Below are 6,192 nucleotides of genomic sequence, written 5' to 3' on the forward strand. Positions count from 1 at the left end.
GGTGCGGCCTTCCACTCTGCCCACATGAAGGGGAGAAGACCGCAGGAGAGGAGAGGCTAAGAGGGCTAGGCCCATGTATTACACATCACTCTGCCTGTAGCTGCAACCCAAGGAAGGCACCTCGCAGCAGCAGCAGCAGCAGCAGCACGACTACATTAAAACCACGCTTCGAAAAGCCGAGTCCGGATGCAGCCACACCGCCGCCACTTGGCCACCTTAAGAGAGTCATAGTTACTCCCGCCAAGAGTCATAGTTACTCCCGCTGTTTACCGCCGTTTACCCGCGCTTGCTTGAATTTCTTCACGTTGACATTCAGAGCACTGGGCAGAAATCACATTGCGTCAACACCCGCTAGGGCCATAGCAATGCTTTGTTTTAATTAGACAGTCGGATTCCCCCAGTCCCTGCCAGTTCGGAGTTGATCATTGAATGGCGGCCGAAGAGAATCCGTGCACCCGCGCGCCCCCGGAGGAGCACGCTAAGGCGGACGCGGCCTCGCAGCAAGGAAGATCAGTGGGAGGCCAAGGCACGGGACCGAGCTCGGATCCTGCATGCAGGTTGAATCACCGGGGCACGAACGCCGCGCAGGTGTGCGCATCCTGCTCCGCCGGCCAGCACGAGGCCGACCAAAGGCGAGAGCAGACCACACCCGCGCTAAACGCCCGCACTTACCGGCACCCCTACGGCACTCACCTCGCCCAGGCCCGGCACGTTAGTGCTGACCCACTTCCCGACCAAGCTCTTCACCTTGGAGACCTGCTGCGGATATGGGTACGAACCGGCGCGACACCTCCACGTGGCCCTCTCCCGGATTTTCAAGGTCCGAGGGGAAGATCGGAACACCGCCGCAATTGCGGTGCTCTTCGCGTTCCAAAACCCTATGTCCATGCTAGAGGAATCCAGGGAACTCGAACGCTCATGCAGAAAAGAAAACTCTTCCCCGATCTCCCGACAGCGTCTTCGGGTCCTTTTGGGTTACCCCGACGTGCATCTCTAAAAGAGGGGCCCGACTTGTATCGGTTCCACTGCCGGGTTCCGGAATGGGAACCAGATTCCCTTTGGCCCAACGGGGGCCAGCACAAAGTGCATCGTGCTATGACGGCCCCCATCAACATCGGATTTCTCCTAGGGCTTAGGATCGACTGACTCGTGTGCAACGGCTGTTCACACAAAACCCTTCTCCGCGTCAGCCCTCCAGGGCCTCGCTGGAGTATTTGCTACTACCACCAAGATCTGCACCGATGGCGGCTCCAGGCAGGCTCACGCCCAGACCCTTCTGCGCCCACCGCCGCGACCCTCCTACTCGTCAGGGCTTCGCGGCCGGCCGCAAGGACCGGACATGACTGCCAGACTGAAGGCCGAGTATAGGCACGACGCTTCAGCGCCATCCATTTTCAGGGCTAGTTGCTTCGGCAGGTGAGTTGTTACACATTTCTTAGCGGATTCCGACTTCCATGGCCACCATCCTGCTGTCTTAAGCAACCAACGCCTTTCATGGTTTCCCATGAGCGTCGATTCGGGCGCCTTAACTCGGCGTTTGGTTCATCCCACAGCGCCAGTTCTGCTTACCAAAAGTGGCCCACTTGGCACTCCGATCCGAGTCGTTTGCTCGCGGCTTCAGCATATCAAGCAAGCCGGAGATCTCATCCATTTAAAGTTTGAGAATAGGTTGAGGTCGTTTCGGCCCCAAGGCCTCTAATCATTCGCTTTACCGGATGACTCGTACGAGCACCAGGTATGCTGAGGGAGACTTCAGAGGGAACCAGCTACTAGATGGTTCGATTAGTCTTTCGCCCCTATACCCATCTCTTACGATCGATTTGCACGTCAGAATCGCTACGGACCTCCATCAGGGTTTCCCCTGACTTCATCCTGGCCAGGCATAGTTCACCATCTTTTGGGTCCCAACGTGAGCGCTCTAGGTGCGCCTCACCTCGCAATGAGGGCCAGACGCCCCGGGAGTGGGGAAGCCGCCACCCCGTGAAGGGCAGGGAAGCCCCATCCTCCCTTGGCCTGCGCAAGGCGAGGCCTTCACTTTCATTACACCTTTAGGTTTCGTACAGCCCAATGACTCCCGTACATGTTAAACTCCTTGGTCCGTATTTCAAGACGGGTCGTGAAATTATCCAAAGCTGAAGCGCCGCTGATGGGAGCGATTATTCCGCCCGAGAGCATCCCGAGCCAACGGCGGTGCGGGTCCAGGTCCGGGCCAGGTAGGTCCATCATCCGGGAAGAACCGCGCGCGCTTGCCGGGAGCCCGAGCGCCCAAAGGGTGGAATCGACTCCTCCAGATATACCGCCGATCAGCCAGCCAGGACACTGGGGCTTGGCCCAACAGACGCAAACCGAAACCTGTGGAAGGACAGGCTGCGCACCCGGGCCGTAGGCCGGCACCCAGCGGGTCGCGACGTCCTACTAGGGGAGAAGTGCGGCCCACCGCACACCGGAACGGCCCCACCCCGCGGGGAGTGGAAAGGCAACCGGACACGACCCCACCGCGGATTGCTCCGCGCGGGCGGCCGGCCCCATCTGCCGAGGGCGGGAACCAGTGGCCAGATCGGCGTGAATCTCACCCGTTCGACCTTTCGGACTTCTCACGTTTAACCCAGAACGGTTTCACGTACTTTTGAACTCTCTCTTCAAAGTTCTTTTCAACTTCCCCTCACGTTACTTGTTTGCTATCGGTCTCGTGGTCATATTTAGTCTCAGATGGAGCTGCACTCTCAAGCAACCAGACTCGAAGGAGAGGTCCCGCCGACGCTCGTACCGGCCGCTACGGGCCTGGCACCCTCTACAGGCCGTTGCCTCATTCAAGTTGGACTTGTGCTCAGCGCGAGGCGTCGGGGTAGTGGACCCTACCAAACACCACATGCCACGGCAGGTGGCGGCCTGCGGGGTTCGGTCTGGAGTCTTCCCTGTTCGCTCGCCGCTACTGGGGGATTCCTTGTTAGTTTCTTTTCCTCCGCTTAGTAATATGCTTAAATTCAGCGGGTAGTCTCGCCTGCTCTGAGGTCGTTGTACGAGGTGTCGCACGCCACACCGCCAGCCGGCTGTGCACGCTACCGAGAACGTACCGGTATGCGAACCGCCAGGCGACAGGCGCGCATCGCACGTTTAAGGAGACGCGGCCAGTTCTACAGGCGGCCACGACACTCCCATGTCTCCGAAGCGGGACAAACGCCGCGCGCTTCAGTATACGTAGCCGACCCTCAGCCAGACGTGGCCCGGGAACGGAATCCATGTACCGCAATGTGCGTTCGAAACGTCGATGTTCATGTGTCCTGCAGCTCACATGTCGACGCGCAATTTGCTGCGTTCTTCAACGACCCACGAGCCGAGTGATCCACCGTCCTGGGTGATATTTTTTTGTTTCCACTGTCTCTTTCAAAATAGTTGCATAGGCGGGACTGAGGCGTTTGACGGCCCCTGTTCCAGTGTTTTGTGTCCAACGGCCTCACGGCCTATGGGCGTCGTACGGCTCCACACCGGAGCGGACAGGCACTCGGGCGAAAGTCATTCAAAACCGGCGCCAGGCGCCAGGTGCCGCAGGCCAGCCGCTCCAGAGCTTCAGCGCTCGTACCACACATTTCCGTTAGTTTTGAGAGGCACGCGTGGTTCCGCACGCGGCGCACGGCTACTGCCGTACAGGTAGCGTGTTGCGCGACACGACACGCACATCGAAAGACATGCAGTCTAGTCGGTAATGATCCTTCCGCAGGTTCACCTACGGAACCCTTGTTACGACTTTTACTTCCTCTAAATGATCAAGTTTGGTCATCTTTCTGGTAGCATCGGCAACGACAGAGTCGATGCCGCGTACCAGTCCGAAGACCTCACTAAATCATTCAATCGGTGTAGCGACGGGCGGTGTGTACAAAGGGCAGGGACGTAATCAACGCGAGCTTATGACTCGCGCTTACTGGGAATTCCTCGTTCATGGGGAACAATTGCAAGCCCCAATCTCTAGCACGGATGAGGTTCAGCGGGTTACCCCGACCTTTCGGCCTAGAAAGACACGCTGATTCGTTCAGTGTAGCGCGCGTGCGGCCTAGAACATCTAAGGGCATCACAGACCTGTTGTTGCTCAATTTCGTGCAGCTAGAAGCCGCCTGTCCCTCTAAGAAGGAAAGTAATCGCTGAGAGCACGAAGGATGTCACGCGACTAGTTAGCAGGCTAGAGTCTCGTTCGTTATCGGAATTAACCAGACAAATCGATCCACCAACTAAGAACGGCCTTGCAACATCACCCACCGAATCAAGAAAGAGCTATCAATCTGTCAATCCTTCCAGTGTCCGGGCCTGGTGAGGTTTCCCGTGTTGTCAAATTAAGCCGCAGGCTCCACTCCTGGTGGTGCCCTTCCGTCAATTCCTTTAAGTTTCAGCTTTGCAACCATACTTCCCCCGGAACCCAAAAGCTTTGGTTTCCCGGAGGCTGCCCGCCGAGTCATCGGAGGAACTGCGGCGGATCGCTGGCTGGCATCGTTTATGGTTAGAACTAGGGTGGTATCTGATCGGCTTCGAACCTCTAACTTTCGTTCTTGATTAATGAAAACATACTTGGCAAATGCTTTCGCTTCTGTTCGTCTTGCGACGATCCAAGAATTTCACCTCTAACGTCGCAATACGAATGCCCCCGCCTGTCCCTATTAATCATTACCTCGGGTTCCGAAAACCAACAAAATAGAACCGAGGTCCTATTCCATTATTCCATGCACACAGTATTCAGGCGGGCTTGCCTGCTTTAAGCACTCTAATTTGTTCAAAGTAAACATGCCGGCCCACCCAGACACTCAATAAAGAGCACCCTGGTAGGATTTCAACGGGGTCCGCCTCGGGACGCACGAACACGCACAAGGTCGCGCGCCTTCGGCTCGCGCCACCTGCAGGACATTGCACGATACATGCCAGTTAAACACCGACGGCTGGTGAACCAACAGCGTGGGACACAAATCCAACTACGAGCTTTTCAACTGCAACAACTTTAATATATGCTATTTGAGCTGGAATTACTGCAGCTCCTGGCACCAGACTTCACCTCCAATAGATACTCGTTAAAGGATTTAAAGTGTACTCATTCCGATTACGGGGCCTCGGATGACTCCTGTATCGTTATTTTTCGTCACTACCTCCCCGTGCCGGGAGTGGGTAATTTGGGCGCTTGCTGCCTTCCTTGGATGTGGTAGCCGTTTCTCAGGCTCCCTCTCCGGAATCGAACCCTGATTCCCCGTTACCCGTTACAACCATGGTAGGCGCAGAACATACCATCGATAGTTGATAAGGCAGACATTTGAAAGATGCGTCGCCGGTACGAGGACCGTGCGATCAGCCCAAAGTTATTCAGTCACGAAGGCAAATGGACCGGACGAGCCGACCGATTGGTTTTGATCTAATAAAAGCGTCCCTTCCATCTCTGGTCGGGACTTTGTTTTTTTATTTTAAAAAAAAATTCTTTGACATAACAATACTAATTATACATATTTGGCCCACCTCCTAACATGATTAGTGGGCCATTAATTGTTACATAAGACTAAGTTTTTTTGCAACTTAGACTACAATTTTTTGTTAGTGAGCTACTATTTAAGTTCGTAAAGTATGGTTAGATTCCTACAACAACAATGGGCAGTTTAGTTTTACCTACTTCTAACCTAGAAATGACTACTACCTGCAGCGTCACAGGTGTGCCAGTAAATACAAACCTATTTGGAGTGGCCAGGCTCCTCGAGCTAACCCTGGGGAGCATGCCCCTGGCACTGGGCCGGACAAGGTTAGTAATCACTGCAGTTTACCATATTAGTGTTCTAAACTAAGTCCTACTACTACTAACTTAACCTACGTCATAGTTGGTGCTTTAGTCGTAATCGGTGTGATTGATCCCAACCCCCTAGTCCCATACGTGTCGGTTTCCAACTGATGGAAGTCGGCCATTCCACACACAGGCGGTATGGGGTTGGGATCAGGTATTCATCGGTTGGTTGAAGAGTTCAGTGTCTATTCTTGATCCCTCATGTATTCCATTAAGACTTTTCGCGATACCTCTTCCGCCAGAGCATTCAGTGTATGGAAATTGTCTTCTTGTCTTAGGAGATTGTATGTCTCGTTGTTTGGAAGTCTGTCTCTGAGTGTTGTCGCCACGTCGTTGAAGAGAGGGCACTCGAAAACCACATGGTCAGGAGTTCCTTCCGCCGCGCCACA

At 54.8% G+C, this 6,192-nt stretch overlaps 1 pseudogene; it reads right to left on the reverse strand.

The window, feature by feature from the left end:
• Window positions 1–3,203: 3,203 nt before the first annotated feature.
• Window positions 3,204–3,358, reverse strand: LOC126093313 (5.8S ribosomal RNA; annotated as a pseudogene).
• Window positions 3,359–6,192: the final 2,834 nt, after the last annotated feature.

This window comes from Schistocerca cancellata, chromosome 7 (assembly GCF_023864275.1).
Source record: "Schistocerca cancellata isolate TAMUIC-IGC-003103 chromosome 7, iqSchCanc2.1, whole genome shotgun sequence".
Classification (NCBI taxonomy): Eukaryota; Metazoa; Arthropoda; class Insecta; order Orthoptera; family Acrididae; genus Schistocerca; species Schistocerca cancellata.